The 21570-nt window shown below is 46.1% G+C and overlaps 1 protein-coding gene across 1 annotated transcript in view; it reads left to right on the top strand.

The window, feature by feature from the left end:
* Positions 1-1148: 1148 nt before the first annotated feature.
* ACAN (aggrecan) overlaps positions 1149-21570 on the top strand; it is a 46448-nt gene continuing 26026 nt past the window's right edge. Inside the window, exon 1 of the mRNA XM_039723171.1 lies at positions 1149-1309. The gene's annotated coding sequence lies outside the window, so the exon portion shown is untranslated. The remainder of the gene's footprint in view (positions 1310-21570) is intronic.

Raw genomic sequence — 21570 nt, 5'->3', positions numbered from 1 at the left:
ACAAGCCAAGGTGTATGTCTGCAGTCACAGACCCATTTCCTCCTCCCCAGTCACAGCTTTTTATCCATCTCAAAGGCACCAGCATCCCCACAGAATAAAAAGAGAAAAAGAAAACACATTACAGTCCTCTCAGCACTTTCTCACAACTTCACTGCTGCCAAGGATTCAGTTGTGGAATGCTCCTCAGTTTTGGGGTAATCTCCTCAGGTTCCACCATTACTAGGTGTGTGCACAGGCTCTCCCTTTCTCCCCAGTTCACCTCAAATAACCCTTAAGCAAACTTATTCCCAAATGCCTCCTTTCTCTGTCTTTATATCACTTATCAGTTACTGATGCTCCAGGTGGTTCCCTTTTCCAGGAGCATCCCTTCCTTCCCTCCATCACCTGCCTCCCTGCCTCAGCAGCAAGTGGGGCCATGCAGAAGTTCCCTGAACTGTCCTGTTTGCTGCTGTTTTGGGTTTCCCAGTGGATCAGCTCCTTTCTGCTCAGACTGCAGTGATACTGACTGCACTGCAGACGCACATACTTTGCTCAGGTTCCTTAATTAGCTTCATCTTATTTTAGTTTGCATAAACCACGTTCTCTTTTTATTACACAAACTATTTCTTCTCTCTCAACCACTTGTGGTGCCCCAGCCAGTTTGCTTCCAAACCAGAAGGCTAAATTTAATCCCCCACTCCCCATTTGGCTTTCTCCATTTACAGTATTTTTTTCAGTAATGCTTTTTTCCCCCTTTCTTTTCTTTACTGGGTTGGGTGTTTGGTTTGGGTTTTGTTTTTTTGGTTGCTTTTTTTTTTTTTCCCTCCTTCTTTCCAAGAGGCTGGGCTTCCTTTTTGGTCCATAAGCCCTCCTATTTCCCCCTGCCCCCTGGATGCCTGCCTACCTTTACTCTAAAATCCAGAGGAGGATCCAATACACTTAGAGTGCCAGCTCTTCAAGAGGTATCTAAGGAGGCTGACAGGAGTTTGATGGTCTCTTTTGCAGCCAGTGGCAGCTAATGTGGTCTGAAACCCTCTCTCTCTTTTTTGCCATTCACACACAGTACTTACTCTTCAAGCTTGCTGCTGCTGCCACTGCCTGAAAGGACCTGAAATACCACATAGGGAATTTTGATTTCTTCTGGGGAGCCGGGGAAGGAAAAAAAAAAATCAAAAAACGCAGGAAAACTCATCTGGAGATTGTGAAGAAGACATACAGTAACAGCAAGAAGTGGCAAAGCTCTTTACTTCTTGAACACCGAAAAAGACCTCATTTCTCTGCCAGGTGTATGGGACTTAGATTCTGGAAGCACTGCACTGAACTGTTAAAGGTAACGTATCGCACTTTCCTCCCTTCTCTCTCTTTGGTGTCTTTTCCTCAACTTTCCTAAGTGCTCTACAGAAGCAGGCTCTCAGTGGATTGGTTGTTTCCCTGCTGAGCAACCAGCAGAGAAATGTGAGATAAGTTGTAAAATTGATTGAGCCGGAGCTTCTCCCTCCTGCCAGCAGCGCTGCTGTGGAGGGGAGCTGGGCTCCACCAGCACCCCACACCTTTTGGGGAGCAGCCCCACAGCCAGGGGCAACAGCTGGGTGCCAGATTTGTTGGTTGGCTCAGGGAAGGGAGGGAAAGCAAGGATGGATTCAGAGATCCCACAGTCAGAACCATGAGGTGGGAGAGCAGAGACGGGGCTATCCCCGTTCTCCCTCCAAGCCATCAGTAAGGGAGGGAAAGCAAGGATGGATTCAGAGATCCCACAGTCAGAACCATGAGGTGGGAGAGCAGAACGGCTATCCCCGTTCTCCCTCCGAGCCATCAGCGTTTGTTTGTGGTGGATTTCAGCTGCTGCTGCAGCTCAGGTGATGTGTCTGATCCTGTTCCCAAGCTCTGGGGACAGAGGCTGCTGTCCTGCTGGTTTGTGGCGAGTGTCCCAGCCAGCGCTGGGCTTTCCTGTGGTCCTGGCTTTGCTCGGTGTCACAGGGCAGGCAAAGGGTGAGCCCTGAGCTGGAGGGGTGCTGAGCTCTGGACGGACTGGCAAATTCAGAAAGAGAATGAAAAGAACCAGGGTGCCCGAGGGTTTGACAGCTCTCCCCTTACTGAGGATGTCAGGGCTGGCGGCTGGCAGAGTCCCCTGGGTTGTTTCCAGTGAGCTGCTCCGGGTGTTCCTCAGTACCTGCCCGTTTTCCAAAGCCATTCACATATGAAGTATATTTTTAGCAATAGTTTTCAGGGAGCTGAGCTCTTCTCCAGAAGTAGAGCAAGCAAAAAAAAAGGTTTTATTTCTCAGAATCTCGGTCAGAAATTACTTCTTTCCATTCATTTGCTGCTCTTTAAGACTTCTCATTTAAATCTTGTGCTCAGTAGAGCTCTGCACACAGAATAAAGAGTGCATTTTAACCTTTCCCTTTTGAGTTGTTTAGCTAGAAAGACGTCAGTTTGTTAAGCTTTCCTTGGTTTCTGAAATAGCTTTGCCAGATGTGGAAAGGGGGAAACATCCCACAATGAAATAGTTGGGAGAGAGGAATTTCTTAGCATTCCTCATGACTTTGGTTTCCATCTATAAGCTCCCGGTAAAGGATGTTGGCTGGATAGAGGGGCCAGTGGTTTGGAGACTGAAATTTGTGGGATTTCAAGTCCTGCAAAGGCACTATTGGAAGCTGAACTATTCCTTTCTTTGCTTTGGTTGTTTGATGTTATATTTTCCTGCTGGCTTGAAGAGGCTGTATCTACCCTGACAGGTCAAAGGGGACATTGCCCCTTTCTGAGATGTTTCGATGTTCTGAGATGTTGTCAGAGTGGAGAAGGGGAGGCATCACCTCCCACCATCACTGGCTGGGACAGAGGCTGAGCTCTCTCTGCAGCCTGGGCAGTCTTTGGAGGGGCGCTCCATCTGTTCCACTTGAGCTGCTGTTTAATGTTTCATATAATCACCTCCGTGCACAGCGGCCAGGTTTGACAGCAGCACGAGGCCTGGAGGATGGATGGACAAAGAGAGCAGACAGGATAGGAAATTGAGGGTGCAAAAGAGGTGGAGGGAAAAACTTACTAGGGAAAAGAGGACACTAAACAAAATTCAGCAGACTTAGATTCCATCACAGCAAACTGCAGCTCATTGCTGTAAAACATTTTCAATAAGTGAGGAAGAATAAGGGGTTTAAAGGAAAAGAGAATGGATGGTATCACTTAAAAAAACCCAAATGAATGTACATGAAAAAAGGTTAGATTGTTGTTAAGTGCTCTGGTCTCACCCAGAAATGCACATAATGATTAGGAGCTCCAGAACTCCAAAATCCACTCTGTTTTTAGTCTTTACTCTCCTCTTCCCTCTCCGGGCAGATGTTCTGCAAGTTGCACGGAGCCGGTGACTTCAGTGCCTTCCCATGCTGACTGACACCCGGCAGCAACGTGGGCTGGTGGAGGGCCAGCTGGTCCCATTTTAAAAATCAACGGGACCTTTCTTAGCTGCCTGAGGCATCTTTTCCACCACCACCCGCCTCCATCTCCTTGCTTCCCCCTTTCCCTTGCCAGTGGTGGGAAGGCTGCTCTACCACAAGCCATCCTAACCCAAGTTTGTCTCCTCCGCCTCCTCCTCCTCCTCCTCCTTTCCCCCCCTTCCCGAGCCCTCTGCAGCCTCCACGTGTGGAACAAGCCGGGCTGTGTGTGCCGCTCTCAGGCAGCTTCCCAGCATCACTAACAAAAGCGGTGTTCATAGCGGCGCTGGACCACATAGGGAGCCAGCGCACGACGGCTGCCGAGCAGCCCAGAGCACCGGGGCTGTTTAAAGAGTGGAGGAGAGAGAGCGACGGCAAAGAGAGGGAGCTGTTATATATTAAAAAAAAAAAAAAAAAAAAAAAAAAAAATTACTTGAGCCCAGTGCAACAACGGAAATCTTACAGTTTACTTTTAAGAACTCAGAGCTTCCTTGTGAGCGGGCAGAACAGCCCAGCCTGTGTGTGCGGGGCAGGTCTGCGGGCTCTGCTGTGTGCACAAGGGCGGTGTGTGAGCTGCCTCCCTCCCCTCCCTCTCAATGGGCTCACAGTATAAATCTAAAGAAGCTTTTTGTTGGCCTGATGAATAGGCAGGGGGTTTTGTCGCGCTACCCGCGCACTCTTTTTTGAGACGCTTCACACCGAGATTTTTTTTTTTCCCTCCGTGTGATTTTCACTGGACTTTCCTTTTTTAAGAAAAATTTCCACGTCTCCCTTGCAGAACGCCCCCCCTCCCTGATGATTGATCCATACAGAGCAGAGAGCAGAGGGGTGGGGGAAGGATGAGAAACACCAGAACCATTCTGCTTGGCACCCCAAGACCCTCCATGTGCTCCAGCTGTTGAAATGCACTGAGGTGTTAAGTAGCAGCCCCATGGAGGGCCCTGCTCCCACTTCCTTCCCCTGCTTTACAAGCCCAACTGCTGTGCTGTAGTGATCCAGTGCTTCCAAAGGCTCCAGCACACGGATGGAGGCAGCTGCAGTGACCAAGCAAGGGTAAGGGAGATGCTGTGACTGGAGCATGTTGGTCACACAGCGATGTCCAGGAGCCACCAGGACCCCATTCCTGCTGTACATGCTGTCTGGAAGCAGCCTGGAAGCTGGCCTTGCCTGTGGGTTTCCGTAGGTCTGGCAGTTCCTGAGGCTGGCTGAGGGGAAAACCTTGCTGTGCTAGGGAGCTGGGCAGGAGGAGAGCCACAGAAAGAGCTCTGCTGAGAGAAGGGAGCAAGAGATGAAAGTAGGGTAATTAAAGATCTCTGGCAAATATAATCCTTTGGGTTTTCACCTTTGTAGTTGCTCTTTATGTTAACCAAGACACAGCAATTCATGACTTTTCCATAGAATACACTTTACAGATCAAGCCAGAGGATATCTGGGGCAGTTAAGTAGAGAAAATTTTGGACAAGACCCAAAATGAACTCAGGTGAATGAATAGCCCTTCCTCACTGCTCAGTTCCTGCCGGGTTGTCACTGTGTCCTCATTGCCTGGGGGCTTGTGATGGAAAGGAGCAGTGATTGCTGTGAACAGCTTGGGTTAGGGGATGTCCATGAGAGGCAGGTCTGGACACCTTGACCCTGGTGCTTGCTCTGGTATTAGTGAGGCACCACATGACTCCTGAACACTTGGGTAGTCCTGGTTGCCACCTGGGAGCCAGGGATCTCCTGAGACACCTTGGTGTGGGGTAGGGCAGGCCCTGGGGGAAAGGGACTCATTCAACAGAGCCCACATCAAGGGGCAGGAGACAAAAGGGCATCTGCAAGAGCAGCCACCTCATGTCATGGGGATGAGGTGATCAGGACAGGAAATTTCTTCTGGCAGGGTAGTGCTCACGGGTTAGGCCTGAGAGGAGTAAAATTGTCTATTAAACCATGCCAAATAAACCTAGTGTACATTAGTGGGAGAATATGGAATGTAAATACTCATGCTTCAAGGCAGAAGGGAACCACTAAATGCCTCATGTTAAAAGAAACTTCCTCCTCAGCATTTTACTCCCTATTTTTCGATGATGAGAACTTTGCTCTGAAGCTGGTAATAAAGGTCTTGTCTAAGACAGGATGCTGGTCTGAACACACACCATTGGTTTCATCTGGTCTGGCAATTTCCATGTGCTTTTGGCTTCTCCAGTGCCCTTGGTTAGCAGTGGGCAGAAGACCTGGGGACTCTATTATTTGTTTATTTTTTAGTGTAGACCACCACTGAAAGACAAAAGGAATTATTTGTCATGGCTGTAGGACATACAGATTTTACTTAATAAGAATAATTTGACAGGACACAAAAATCTGTAGGGGAAACTAAAAGGAAATAACCAAGGAACATCTCCTGCCTGAGGTTAGATCACAGACTGGATGAGAAAGGTGTGTGGAAAAAAAATGCAAAGGCCAGCAGCTGATAAACAGATGAAAATGTTGCTGATCCCTTCCAGCTGGAGCTCCCATCCATCATTTGCACCTCTGCTGAGAGAGCAGTCGCTGTGCTGGTGATTGAATAACCTGTAATCCACAGCAAAACCTGCAGCTCCTGCTGGGATCCTGCACAGGGTCAGGGATAAACACCCCTGGAAATCCCCAGGCACCACAGGCTTTGCACAGGGCAGGCCAGAGTCAGTAGTTTTGCTGGCTTAAATCTACTGACTGCAGAAGATTATTCCAGCTTAGCAGTCCTGTGGTAGAGCAGCTGTAGATCTCAGTATAATTAACATTACATCATCTGTACCACAGTTTCAAGGTTGAAATAATCATGTAGGTTACATATTGGAAATTACAGAATGGCTTTCATATAGATGATTAACTGTCACTGTTACTTACCCCAAAAAAATAGTTTCTCTGGTGTTTGGTGTATAAATAATACCCTGTACCTCTATAGTGCTCAGCTTCAAAGTAAGACTTCAGTGCTCTACCACAACAAACACCCTCCCAATCTGTAATAACTGGTCTGCAAATTATGTCTTTTCCCCTCTTGTAAATTATACCATGCAGTTACTGCCACTGCTGCTATTGCATTTGGTCTGGTTAGTAAATAACACTCTTTCCCTACCATTGTATCTGGGGTTTAAATAATAACCTGTCCTCATACAGCAGTTGGCATGTAAGCATCACCCCCATCCTGCCTGGCACTTTGGAGTGCACAGAACATCCTGCTGGTGCAGAACAAATTGTAGCTTTCCTGTCCATAGTATTTGCCCTCTAAATATTGCTCTGCTGTTTTGTATAGCACTTATTGTATAAATAATACCCTGCTGCCTCATAGTAATTGATATGTAAGTGATCCCATCAGGCTGCAGGGTTCTTACCCTGCTAATATTGCCTGCTACACCAGCCCTGTGCAGAGAGGGACACTGGGCTCCCAGCTTAGCCCTTCACCACTGATACTTGGGCCTCCTCTCAAGAAACAGGGTGGTCAGTGGCCACAGAGCTAAGGCCACCCTGCAACCATCACTGTGTGTCAGCAGGAAAAGGGATCACCCCTTTGCTTAGCCAGCCAGCCCGTGGGATTGTGACCATTCCTCGTGTCCTTCAAGACCAGGAGCCACTTTTCCAGAGTCAGGACAAAATCCTTGTGCCTTCATAATTCCCAGATTCCCTGCAGTCTGTCTCTTGGAAAAAAAAACCCTTGATGCTGCTTACAGCAGAGGTCACCTGCTAGTTCTGTTGTGTGGCTTCCTCCTGTCACAGGAGACATGGTAGGATTCAGCACCACCAATAATGTTGAGATGTGTTTGGCAGAGAACAGAAGGGTCTTCATTGCTCAGCTCTGAATCTATCCAGCATTTTGAAATGCTCAGACTGACCCCAGCATGCCCTTGATCCCCTCTGCAGTGCTGTACCCACTTCACCTGCAAAATCATTCCCATATCAGCACAGAGACAGGCACATGCACCTTCCATGTACCCATCAGCAGATGAATGTGGTTTGGGCCATTTGGGCCATTCTTTTGTCATATCCAGGTAGGAATGTGGGTTACAGACATGAAGAACTCAGAGACAAGCAAGATCTCCATTTCAGCTCACCTCCAATGCTGTGCTTCCAGCTCTCACTGGCCAATAAGATACCTGAGTTATCTCACCCAGGCACCATCACCCCTCTGAGAAATATGGCTTCAGTGTGGTCTATGAAGCCTTCCTCAAATAAGTCCTCAAGTGAGCTGGCCTTTGTTGAATATCACCCTGCCCTTTTTCAGATTTTAAATCCACACAGGATACCTCACTTGTGCTCTTGTTTTGGTTGTTTGCATGCAATTGCCATTGGCCTCCTACTTGGATAAGCACATTGCACTGACATAAACACGTACTTTGTGAATGTTATGCTCATTCTTTCCTAGATGCTGAGGTTCTCCACTCCTCCTGCATATTCAATGGCATTTTGTCTGCCCAGGTATTGATGGAGAAAGGGTGTTCTAGCAACTTCAGAATCACAGTCTAACAGAAAAGACAAGAAGGTTGGGGTTTTTTATGCTTGCAATGGAAACTTTCTCACACTGCACTCTCAGTTTAACACTCAAGCTTTACTCATTTCTCCATTGTGTGTATTGGCAAAAGTGAAGATAAATACATTGGTTGGCATCTTCTCTTCAACCCTGGCACAGTTCATTTCCAGTTTCTTCTATTTTCCAACTGGGTTGCTTTCTGCTCTGTAACACCAAGTGTAGCTGACTGGTTTTCTGTAAATCTGCATGCAGTACCTCACCCATCAGAGATGTCTCTCTCTTCTGTGCTGTTGGGTATAATTAAACAGTAATGTTGCTAAACTGGTTGGGTGTGAGGGTCATTAGATGCTCAGATAGCTGATTGGATTTATCTCCCTTATAAAATCAGTCCTTTGCCAGAAGTTGCTTTAGGGATTCAAAGCCAGTTTTACAGCAGAGTACCCAAAGACAGAGAGAAGCAATTCTGCAAATTCCATTATGTGCCTTGCTCATCCATTTGCATCTCTAAATTCTGAAATACTGTGCACAATTGGGCAGACCATCAGAGTTTTACTACACAGTTTTGACATCCCCAGAAATCTCACAGCATCTCATAGAGCACCATACCCTTTGCTATAGTGCCAAAGCTTGTACTCAAGATCCTTGAAAGCACCATATAGAAGCAATCTGTTAAATTTGCTGATGGCCAGTGGGTCTGGTGTCTCTTGCTTTCCATAATACTTGCTTTTAATTTTCATTCCCTTTTGCAACCTCCTTATGCTGAGTCATGCAGAGAGCAAGCACAGGGCTCACAGCCTGAGGGGGGAGGATGTCCAGAATGGATTTTGTACATTCCCAATGCCCACAGGAGGTTTTAGGGACTCCAGATATTGGCTGGACAAGGCTGGAGTCTGTATGGACCAAACCTAAGGGACCAAAATTAATCTCACTGTAGGCCCTCACCTTCCCATTGTGCTTTCATTAAAAATAATGAACTGAAAGCATGACTCAGTCAACCATGTTTGCAGGAATGCTCATCCTAAATGTTAAAGAGAATATTTTTGGTTTGAACATTTAGCTGTCAGCTATTTTGCTGAACATCTCTCCTGTTGTGTGGTTTGTTTCAGTGGTGCATCAATGTCCACTAAAGCTGTGATGGTTGTTCAGCTGCAGCTGTGGAATTTCCATGCTCTGCAGGCTGCTGTGTGACAGTGCCCAAATGTTATGTATGATTTCATCCCATCCTCACACTCTTTGTAAAAAACATAGAGCATTTTCCTTGCTGTATTGTCTTAAGGAATCAATTCTTCTTCTGTCTGCAAGCAGTATTCTTTGTGCCAGCTTGTGGGGATTTAGACATCCTTTTGAGGGCTCTCCCTGCTGTCTTTTCAGGACTTTCAAGCAGTTACCTGTCTAGACTAGATTTTAATAGAAGAATTTGGGTTTAATGTTCCCAACCTCTGAGGTAAATGGCACCTTTACTACTGATTCCATTGGTACCTGGATATAGCCACAAGAAAATTTACCTGCCTGTCTTATTGGAAGAATGACAAGACAGGTTAAAATAAATCATAATTATTACTTGCCTTTGAATTGGTCTTTTATGCCAATAGTACAAAACAAATTTACTTTAATACAGTTTCCCTTAGTATTGTTGCATATTTGAGTTAAAGTACCATCATAACATGCTCCAGGGTCCATTTAAAAGCCCACATCTCCTCCATCAACGCTGGACCATATGTGCATATTTTAAACACTGTGCTAGGCAGTTATTCTGCCTACAAGGGGATCTGTGTTGGTGCCTTTCTGTTCCTCAAAATGTGGGCACTGTTGGTTTTCAGATGTTCCACATATCTCTGGAAAAACATTTTCTGTTGCCCTTACAGAACACTTCAGCAAACACTGGACAACAGTTTGGAGCTCTTCTTCAGCCACATCTCATACACAAGAATTTATTTATTTACCGCTCAGAAAACTTGTTTTTCCCATCTAATTGCTGTTTGGGTTTTCTCCATACCTCACTTTCTCTTTTTGAAGGTATGACATACAGACTTTGCTCAGCAAACTGCAAATTTGGGCATAGCAGCAGCAGCTCTCCAAATGTCTGTGGCTTGTGTTAAGGTTACATTTCTTTCCCTTCACAGTCTACACCTTACAGAATAATTTCATATTTCATGTTAGAGCCTTGTTTTTATTCAGGATTCCCGTGGTCTCCCCAAATTCACATTTGGGCTCTCTATGCTTGGCCAGCAGCACCTTTCTAGGTTCCAAGATCTCTAAAGCAGGGATTGTCTTCTGCCTCTGCTGGGGTTATTCAGTGGAGTCCAGAGGTGTGAGCTGGAATGAAAAGATTATTGATATCCATCCACTGACCCCAGACTGAAACCCATTTGGGAAAGGGTAATTGTCTTCCTCGTGCTCTCTCTTCCAATGTCACATCCACACAGTTTTCTCCTAAGTTATACCATACCTAAACCCATTTATAAGACTTATAAGATTAAAGGATGTCTGTATATAAAATGTACATTCAGGTCACAGAGTTTGGCTGCATTTCCAGTGCAGTGTCTCTGTTCTTTGGGGTAGTTTCACCACGTGTTTGAAGGGAACAGACCTTTCAGGGTGGCAGTTTCAAGAAGGTACTAAGACCACCTTTGGAAAAAAAATAAGAAAAGGCTGTGATTGAGTTTTGGACAGAGCAATGGATCCCATATGATTAAAATCTTATTCTTTTATCTTTGTTGCTTTTTTCAGGAAGTGTTTGTTTGAAGGGTTTTCTTGGTGAAGTTTTGGCCTGAGCCAAGATGAGAATCTCAAGGCAAGGCACTGAAACTCTTCTGCCACTTATTCTCTCTCATGATGCAGAGTCCCATTACTTTTCCTCCTGGGTGGGTGAATACATCATCCAGAGAACAACATCCACTGCAGGGAGGACAATTTCCTAGGCATCTTTTCCACCACATCTCTCCTTTCTTTCTAGCTCCCTTGCCAGTCTCATAAAATAGGACTTAAAGCTTTTGAGGTCTCTGATGGATGGTCCTTCTCTGTGGCAGCCCCAAAACAAGCTCGTTTGGCTGTGAACCATTTTGTCCTTATCTTCTTTCTTGTCGTGGTTTCTTCTCTGCTGTACAATTTGGCTTTGCTCTAAAGCATCACCATAGTAGAAAAACACAAGAGAGAGATTTATTCTCTGCCTGGAGTCCCCGCTGGTCTCTTCCCAAGAAGAAAAGGACAGTCTGAACCAAAGGCAGGAATTACTGTTTGGACAAAGTGACCTGACAAGTGAATAGGAGCAGGGGATGAGTGTCTGTGCCCGATGGAGAAGTGTCCCTAGCACGGAGAGCTGAGCATCCCTCGGTGTTCCCTGCACTGTGAAATCCCCTTGGAACGACTGGTGCAGGACAGGACAGTTGACTGCACTCTGTTCCCCAAAAGGAACGGAGCAACACTAAATTAAACAGAGAACTTATTGACTGAGCCAGTTAAATTAAGTTAAACACACACTGTGTGTCTTAGCATAGAGGGAAGAGAGTCTTCTGGTACAGGAACAGTTTGAGCACACGAAAAAAGGAAGGAACTGTGAGGCACACAATGCTATGAAGATGCTCAGAGGTCTGGAGCACTTCTTCTTTAGAGACAGGCTGTGAGAGCTGGGAGTGTTCAGCCTGGAGAAGAGAAGATTCCAGGGAGACCTTGGAGCACCTTCCAGTGCCTAAAGGGGCTACAAGAGAGCTGGAGAGGGACTTGGACAGGAACATGTAGTGACAGGACAAGAGGGAATGCACTCAAACTGACAGAGGGGAGTTTATATCAGATGTTAAGAAGAAATTCTTTCCTGTGAGGGTGGTGAGAAGCCAGAATAAGTTGCCCAGAGAAGCTGTGGATGCCCCATGGCTGGAACTTCTCAAGGCCACGTTGGACAGGACCTTGAGCAAAGTGGTTTAGTGAAAGGTGTCCCTGTCCACAGCAGAGGGGTTGGCACTGGATGATCTTTAACATTCCATCAAACCCAAACCATTCCATCATTCTATGACTCCCAGGTGCCATGAGATGGCAACGGCTGGGAGAGTGACTGGGGATGAATATAAAGGGAAAACATGAAAGAAGAGATTAGCTGGTGAGATTCCAACAGGGCCTTAAGCCATCCACACTACAGGAAAGCCCCTGGTCTGCAGGACAGCAGCAGCCTGGGGCACTGGCCCTGCTCAGCACTCAGGGCTGCTTGGCTCCAGCCCTGGACAGGACCAAGAGGCAGCGCTTTGTCCTTGGTCCACAAAATCTGTCACCACTGCTGAAGCTGTCAAGAGGGGGACAAAGTGGTCTGGGAGAGCTGGTTGAGGAGGAAATGAGAGGAGACAGCAAACCATTCTCCTGCTGTCATGCATGAGGCAGTTTCAGGGGGTGCAGTGCCCAGCCATTGATTAAGTTTTCCTAGAACCAGAGATGGGAGTGAAAAGCTGCTTCTCTTCCTTAATCCTTCCTGTACCATTCAACCTCCTGGAGAAATACAAGCTGGCATGGATGTTTTGTGCTCAATTTAGTTGTCAGAGGTTTGCTGGCAGAGGAAATGGAGAAGTAGGAGAGTCTTGTTCAACACAGCCAAGGCAGCAAAACCCTCATTTATAGTCTGAATGTGAAGCTTGTGGTCTCTTTGTGCTGTGTGCCCTCTCCATAAGCTGGAAGGCAGAGTGAGCCCAGTACCTTCAGAACTGAGAGTGATCATATAATCCCCAGATAACAGACCACTTTGGTGAAAACCCACCCCAATGGTCTGGTAAAGACCCTTCTTTTGACACCAGAGTGTGTCACATCCTTCAGCAGCAGCAGCAAAACTCACAATTTCATTGTGGTTGGGGGTTCACATTGCTGCCAGAGGAATTACCTGGAGTCCCAGTCAGTAGAGGCTGAGAGGAAAAAGTTCTTTTACTCCTAGGACTTCCTCTTGCCTTGCACAAAGAGTGTGTGGGAATATTTGATGTGCATGTGCCTTTCTAAGGAGTCACAAATATTTTGAGGATCTGGGTACAGTAAAAAATAGTAATCCCTTGCTTCTCCAATGAAAATGCCAGTGATCTGCTCAGTAAGAAAAGATTGTTCTCCATCTTCTGGAGTTATGAAGGAAAAAAAAATGCCATAAAATTGGTAAATTTCAAAAGTTGCAGATTATTTATGGCAGCCAGTAACAGTCTCTTGGAGCACAGGCACTACATCCTGCACAGCACATGGCAGGATGGCTCCCCTTGTTCAGCCAGCAACCAAAAAACCCCAGGCCCTCTCCCATGCCATTTGCCCTTTTGTCTTCCAGGTCATCCCAAAGGGAGGATCAGTTTGAGATTCCACCTTCCTAGCAAAACTAAACTGTTCATGTCTTGAATTTATGAGACAGGAAATCCACTTGGGAGGAAAGCTGGGGCTGAAACAGCCTCATTTAAGTAAATCTAAGCACAGTGTTTACACAATGTCTGGAATTAATGCAGAGAAAACTTTCAGGTGCCAACTTTGGAAAGGGAAAATGGGGAGCAAAAAGAGGCAGATACTGAGACTGTGATGAAGCTGGAAGCTCTTCCTCCAAGCTGGATGAAAGGTTGCTTTTACTGCTGTTAAGCACCAGCAGCATGCTGTGCTCTCAAAGTCAAGGCCCAGATAGGATATGATTGCTCACCTATCTTTTTTGTGTCCAAGGTGTGACACTTTGAGAGGTTTAATATCACCAGCTGTGTGCATTGCCAGCATGCACAGCCTCACCCAAGATCGTGGTGGAGTCTGATGTGTGTAGCACATCAGTAGAAAATGTCCTTAGCCAGAGGTTGGGGCAGTTTTGGATCTTGTAAGAGAAGTCCATTCCCCTGAAGGGACATTAATGCAATGGGGCCACGGGGTTACACCATGTCATCAGTGTGACAGGATGTGTAGAGACCCTACAGCCTCACACATGGTTCTGTGGCTCTCACCTTGAGCCCCCTGAGGTTGTTGTTATTCCAAGCTAGCAGGATGCTTTCTGTCCACCTGGAAAAATCATTGTGAAGCTGGCAGGAACCAGCTTTGCAGTGTCTCTTCCAGTGCCACCCAGTGCCCTGTTGGGTGAACTTCCACATGGTATTTCTCAGGAGCATCCAAGGTGATTTTGGGTAGCAGAGTATTAACAGCTACCAGATCTGGGCAATAATGAGCAGAGCCTGTGAAGATTTAGGTCTCCATGCCTACAGATTCTCTAATAAAACACGGTTTCAAACACTTTATTACTTTCTGGAGAGCCATCCTTCTGAAGGGCTGAGCTGGGTCAGAGCAGGAGGGTTGTCCATGAGCCCTTTAAGGTCTGTTCCAACCCAAACCATTCCATGGTTCTTTGGAATCTTCTGCCAGCATAGAAGTGCTGCAGAGGTTTGCTGTTCTGTAGTCACCTTCACACCTTGTTCCACAGCCAGAGAAGGATGGTTTCTCATTGTTAAGGCTACATCTTTGTACAAATGAGGTTTCAGTCCTGTCCTGAAACAAGTGCGAAGTTAAATTCTGCATGAAGGAAAATCTTCAGTGCAGTTGTGCATCATCCACGCGCTCCAGCAGAGCAATAGGACATCCTGTGGTGGGGGCAAGGGGATGCTGCCATTCAGATGAGCTTTACCTGTCCTACACAAGCTCCCTCAGAGGATTTTCAAGGCCCTTCCATCTTTTCTTCCTCATTCTTCATGCTGGGCTTTGGTAGCTCAGATTCTGGGTGCACTGAAACAGCTTTTGTGGTTTTCATGGGATTTATAGTGAACCAGTGTATTTGGATGGAAAATTTGTAACCATTTGAAGGACTTGTTATTGACTTCCTTGGATCATGGCCCAAGCTGCCATCTTCACACCTCACATCTGGGGAAAATCTGGTTTCTCTTCTTTTGTGTTGTGCTGGTTTTGCTTCCCATGTCTGGGGGAGTTTCACTTAAGGCTGACAGCAGCTCCAGAAAAAGTGTACAGAATACAAGGAGACTTTATGGAGTGCGTAATCACCAACCAATTTCTAAAAATCAGATGTCTAACAATGCTCCAGGCTCCCTTGCTAGCTGACAGAAAAGGCTGAACTCCTCTTTAAAGGTTCTCAGCTGAGACACCTATTTTGTAAGGAGATTAACTGCTCTTTAAGAACTTTCAGTTCCTTCTCTTGGACTAGAGCAGATTTTGAGTGTGAGCTTCCACCGGTCTCAAAGGCTCATTGTTCCCTTGAATTCAGAGGCTCCAGTGCCTGTCTGAGTGTAGCTCTGGCTTTCCATATCAAGCAGACACTTGGAGCCATGGCAGCCCAGGGCTTGGTGCTGATCCCACACCTTGCCTGAAAAGCTCCAGTTTTCATCTGCTTGCCATAGAGTGGGTGTTTTACAACTTCTCTGTCCTTGAAGGATAGAAAAATTGCCGTGGTGGGTGTTGCTAGTGGCAGACAGTTCTGGTTTTCCTGCAAGAGGGATGGTTTTGGAATGACTGGTGGTATGGGCTTCTGCTGTCCTGGAGCCTGTGTGTTTAACTCGTTGCTGAAATCAGTGGAGATGTAATGTAAAACCAGTGTACATCAGGGGAAGATGAGAGCTGTCCTGTGGCAGATATCAGATAAATGTTTGGGAAACCTTTTGTGTTCAGTAGGAGTTTTGTTCAGCCCATCTGTCTGAGCTTGGACCACTAACTGAACCTAGCACGGGACTGTTTAGGTTTTGTTAAGATTTCCTCTGGCATCTTGCTCATTGAAAGCATGAGCCTACAACCTTGAGCACTTTGGCTGTTCCTGTAGTGTGTGAGCAGCATAATCAGATAAACAGTCAGAGATAACAGACCGCAAGTGTTTTAGTGGAAGAGAAGTCATGAAGCCACTGGGAAGGGTAGAGCAAGCACCAGCTTTGCTATCTGTGTGGGAGGACAGAGAGGAGCTCTGCAGCTCATGCCATGGCTAAAGGCACCCTGGTACCACCACCAGGGTGCCTCAACAGAGCTGTGTCTCACCATGTCCACACCTGCACTGCAAGGGATGCTTGAGGACAGGAGGCAGCTGAGGCTTGAGGTGAAACCTCACATTATCCCTAATCTTCAAAAAATGTTCTCTGTTTGCTGCACTTAAAGTGCCTCAGTGCCACCTGGAGCAATCCAGGCAGCCAGTGCTGCAGGGCTGTCAGGACCACATGCCTGGATGACAAAATGTCTGAGCAGTTGCTGCCATGTGTCTTTTTGATTGGGAGAAAAAAAAAAAAGGGCTTTATTGTTGCAGGGATCATTTCAGAAACTGAGCAGGCAGGAGCAGCATCCAAGCTGCTCTGCACATAAAGACTTTGCAGAATGGTTGGGAAGCCAGACAGAATGGAATATTTCTCTTATTTTCTTTACAGCTGAACAAACATGAAAAATCACCGGAGTGCATTTATTGCCATATTTCTGTTCCAAAGTTTTGCCTTATTTAAAAAGAAAAGAAGAAGAAGAAATAAAACAGATTTTGCCCACCTCAATCATTTCACCCACCTCCCCTTACTTCTCTCCCATTTTGTGGACCTGGCTGAGGTTTTTTAACTGAAAAACCCTGAGTCCAGCACAGAGGCTGAGAACACACAGAGAGACAATAAAGTGTTTGTTTGTAGAAATCACAGAGGAGCAGTCTGTAGGTTCACAGAGGAGAGCATAAACCACTGTTTGATTCCAAAACCTACAAGGGCATAGGATGTGCTCTCCTGATGCTCCTGCTGGGTCATGGGGTCTCCTCAGACCCCTGGCCTCAAGTGCTGGTGCCTGAAAATAATAATGCTGAGATAAGGCTGGATGGAGGTGACCACACGTCCTAGAGAAATTAAGGTCCATTCCCTTATGGGGAATAAACTGGGGATGGAAAACTAGTTGAAGAAAGAGAATCCAAGGCTAATAAACAGAGATGAACTTAACTCTAGCTCAGCAGCCTCTTTATATCCATAATTTTAGAGGAAATATTGTCTTTGGACATGCCTTTATGTCCAGGCATATCTTCTAGGTAATGAGTGACATTTTATTAGCTGGCAGAAGCAAAATGTAAGTGTACTAAAGGCTTTCCAAAACTGAGAAAGAAGGAAGCTTAAAATGACACCTTTGCTCCTAAAAAAAAGAAGAAAAAAAAGGAAAACAATTGCAAGAAGGGTGATTAACATGGTCTGGAGCAAGCAAAGGCCACAGGAAAAACTGCAGATGGGACTCAATTAAAATAGACTAGAACAGAAAATGCTTTCCAGCAAGCAAACATCTTTGACTGTGCTACAAATGGGCCACCTGGCTATTTTCCACAGTTCAGTCTGACTGCGTAGGTACTTTGTTGAACTTCCACTGTAGTGGAGGACTTTCCTTTTCTTGCTCCCTCTACATTCTTCAGCCCTTTGAAAAGCTGGGGATGTGGTTGGAAGAGCAAGGGATTAAGCCTGTCTGCACATAGGTACACACTTCCCTCCACACACACTTGGATTCTCAAATAAACATATTTATATGTTTATAAAAAAGCCAATTTAGGACACTGCACACAACCTGACACAGAAGCACAGTCTTAGGAGTGAAATAGAGTGGCAATAAACTTCAGTGAAAGGGACAGTTGTACTCCAGGATGGGGAGCTCCTGAGCATACCAGCAATTCCCAACCCTGTCCTTCTCAGAAAGGCAAGAGTTCTTTCCTGAATTCTTCCAGGCCCAGGGTGAATTGGAGAGGGCCTTGTTTCTGTCTTGGGCACTGGTTAGAGAAGGTAGGATGGCTGGAATTTTTGTGGCAGTTTGGTTGGATTCCTGTTGCTCCAGATGCTCGGTACCCCACACAGGGACAGAGGCACAGCCCTGACCTTGTGTAACTCCTCCTGCCTCCTCCTCCCTTCTCACCACAAATCCTGCCTGCTCCAGCTGCTCTCTCAGAAAGTGCAAATGGAGTTTTGCAGGAGAGCAGTCTGCAGGGATGGGAGGTGTTTTTGAGGCATGGACCTGGCAGAAATCATGGTGTGATCACTGCTGCCTCTCTGGAAGGCTCTGTGCTGCAAGAATTACCCCTCACAGTGCTCCCCACTAGAGCCTGGACAAACTTCTCTTTTCAGCCCCACCAAAGTGTGTGCAGAGCAACTTCTCTTCAGGGTGACTTCTGCCACAAGAGAAGGACCCTACAACTGAACTGGAGTTTGCCAGCAGTGATCTGGCAGTTTCTGTGGGTGTAGGAGCTCACCTTATTCTAGTAGCCAGAATACCTCAATGATTTTCAAAGTAATCAAAGGAGGATATGTCCAGAGGCCTGTGTTATTTATGACACATATGATAGGGGCATTGGCTGTATTCCCAGCATGTTTCCAAGGCTTCTCTCCTTAGCCATTCAGCTGCAGCTGGGGCCAGCCAGTGAGATCCAGAGCAGGGGATGTTCCTGCCACTGCTTAGCCTGCTCCAGACTGTACTGAGCCTTCACTTATCCTTGAGAACTGTTCCTCTGTGCCAGGTCCCCTCTCAGTGAGCACACACTGACCCTCCCACACACCGAACTGCACCTTTGGGCACTGCTCAGCCTGAACCTACACCTCAGTAAGAGACAGCTTCCACACCTGATCTACTCACCCCGCCCTGCCCCGACAGTCAGTCTGTTTAGCTACAGGAACAACCTCCCCAGCTCCCTTGCCAAGGCAGACCAGGTCTCCATCATCTGTGCTGTCCACATCTGCTCACACAGACCTCCCTCTTTACTCACTTGCTTCCAGAGCTGCTTCTTCAAGGAGCTGTTCACCCATTAGCCTGTGCCTGGGCATCCCCCAGAGACACCATGGAACCACTGCTGGGACAACATCGATCAAAGGCATTCCCAGCACAGTGAATCCCTACCAGGGCTGCAGACTCAGGGCTGGATCTCCTTGGCATGCTTCAGGGGAGTGAAAAATGAAGATCAACATTGCAAACAGCACCCTGAGGAGTAGGTTGGGTTTCTTGCTGGCAGGGACTCAACGCTTTCGCGGAATACACCCAAAACATTGTTATTCTGATTTGTTAACCACTGCTCACAAGGAAAATACATTTCCTCTGGGCTTCTGTGGGATAGGAGGAGGTTGGGTTTTTTCCTCCATAGCTAAAGCAAACTGCAAAGACACCACTGGTCTCAGCTGTTGTCATGTGAGGCTGTTTTCCCTTGTGGAAGATCAGCATAAAGCTCAAATAAGACTAAGAGTACATGAGCTTATCTTAGCTTTTGGGACAAAGGAAATGTCTTCTGGTTAGGGCATTCTGTTGTGTGATGTCTACCTGCTCTCCTCCTATCCACTACCAATGTACACAGAAATATCAACTCAGAATAATACCCGTTTCCTGTAGCCACAGACCCTAGAAACGTTTTCAGCAGTCAACTCCTGTTATATTTAAACATCTGTCTCCTTGATTTAGGATATTTCTATTCTTTAGTAGGTAACTCAGGCCTAAAGCTGCCTGCCTCTCTTGGCTGAGTTTACCTCATGACACTCAGGGCTATTCAGTTTGCTTTGATTCTGGCAAAATGCAAGTCAGTGAAAGATGCCTCATCTAAGCAGTCTGGAGAAGTAGGAGTTTTTATTTAATACTCAAACAGGTATTTTACTAGTGATTAGGATGATGTCCTCTACCCAAATCCCTTCTGCACTGCAGGATCCACCCTGACAGAAACTCCAGCACTTCCTTTGGTACCAGTTTCAGAGATCCATCACCCACTGTGCAGAATGTGGGCTTTGTTTCCCATTTGATTTTACTCAGCATATGTCTCCCAGCTATTAGTTCTGGTCATGAATTTCTGCTAGATTAAAGAGCTCTTTAGCACCAGCAGTCTCTGCTTGAAACTATTTGTGCACAGTTGTCAACTGCTTAGTTTTTCTATTTGTTACAATAATTAGGTTCAAACTTCCTATTTTCTAGTCTTCCCCCATATAGCATTCTGTCCAGCCCTCAGATCCTTGCTAGTGAATATTTCTCCACCACCTTTTTCTGATATGTTCATGACAGCCCAGAGGTGTGCAAAGTATTCCCATTGTTCACCTCTAATGCACAGAGAGGAATTTCTGTTTTGTTTACTGTTGGATAACAGAAACTCTCCTGAGTGACTTCTTTCTAGGACTCAGCATCCCATTGTCAGGCATGCATTTCTTGTAGAATTTTATATTTGATTCTATTAAAATTCTATTAAAATAAAAACCCACTGGATCTAATACCAACTCCTGTAGATGCCCATTAGAAATATTTCCCTCAAGGTCCCTCAGATGGATCCCATTAGGGACCCACCAGCCTGGCTTCTGCTAAGCCATTTTTATGATGAACTACTGGCATTACACATCTTCATATCATAGAACCCTGGAAAATTCTAACCTTATCAAGATCTAATTACATTGTGTTGCAGCCATGCAGGCAGCTTTATCAAGCAAGCTTAGAATCATGCCAAATAATAAAAGGCTGGAAGCACCTGTTTTATACACAAGTGCCTTAACTAAAATTATCATTACATCTATTCTTCAGTGCTTAGTGAACTGAACTCTGTATCAGATTTTCCATTATTTTGCCTGGAATTTATGTCAATCAAACTAGCACGTATTTATGAGGCTCATCATTGTGTATCTTGGCTGACTGTGGGCTCAGAGCTTCAGTACTCGGGACCTGCCCCAGCAGAGATTATGAACAAGCACCAGTGGGCCAGCAGCTCGCTCAGCCAGCTCTTTAAGGACTCCTGGGTACTGCTTGGCCAAGCTGATCTCAGGCTGTTTGGCAGCAGCAGATGGTGTTTCCAATTCCCCTTGCTTTACTGAGGAGCAGCAGCCCTCCATAGCCCCCAGAGCCCATCCTGTGGGCACAGCCCAGTGCCCTAGGGCTGGCTGCCAGCCTTGAGCTCCTGTGCTTGGGGCAGTGGCTCTGCACTGCCCGTCCCTGCAGGGAAAGGGTGAAGTCAGCTGTCATCTGCAGGGGAGGTTTGTAATACATTGTTTGTGCAGACATCACCCCTCAGCAAAGAGACGCCCAAACACATGTACAGCTCCCAGAGTTGTCCCTGAGCTTAGCACTTACCTGGAATTTTATTCCCATGCACAGCAGAAAATGGGATATCTCCATTTGATCTTGTTCAGCCCTACAGCTGCAAACTGAAGTCTCCACACTCCTCTGCCAATTGTTCCATCCCTGTTCTCTCCTATTTTCTGCCAGTATAGCTGTCTCTGTTCACTAAAGATAAGGTTCTGTGGTGTGTCAGATTAAAATGAATGAAAGCATGGAGGTCAGTTTTTTCATAGGTGAAAGGTTAGTGCTGAACTGTACAGGATGGGGGTTATTTTTGACCTTTTCTTGTGCCAGTGAGAATATGTAATGGAGTTTTCTTCAAGTCCAGTAGGCATATACCTGGAATGATACCTGTAGGCTGAAGTCATCTGGAATCTTTCTAGATCACAGGAGTGAAACAGCCAATATTCAGACCTCAAAGGAAACACAAGTGATTCAGTAGGTGTGGTTCTTCCTTCTGAGTCAGGGCTGAAAAGTGAAGCCAAACTATTCTGGGTTGCCAGAGGACCTGTTTTTTATTTGAAATATTGAAACCAACTTGAGTCTTTGTGGTGATTTAACACAGCATGATATTATGATGCATGGTAATCCAGTTAGGATTAAATTAGCTGGCCTCCCTATATTGCTTCTGTCACTCAATGTCAGTAGGACAATCCTTTCTTTCCTGAAGCCTTCAGAAGAAGCAGGTTGCTCTGACTAATTGAAGGATCC

The sequence above is a fragment of the Passer montanus genome, unplaced genomic scaffold (assembly GCF_014805655.1).
Source record: "Passer montanus isolate IOZ18808 unplaced genomic scaffold, ASM1480565v1 scaffold5, whole genome shotgun sequence".
Lineage (NCBI taxonomy): Eukaryota > Metazoa > Chordata > Aves > Passeriformes > Passeridae > Passer > Passer montanus.
Note: the sequence above shows the minus strand (reverse complement) of the source record. Positions and strands in the feature narration are given on the sequence as shown.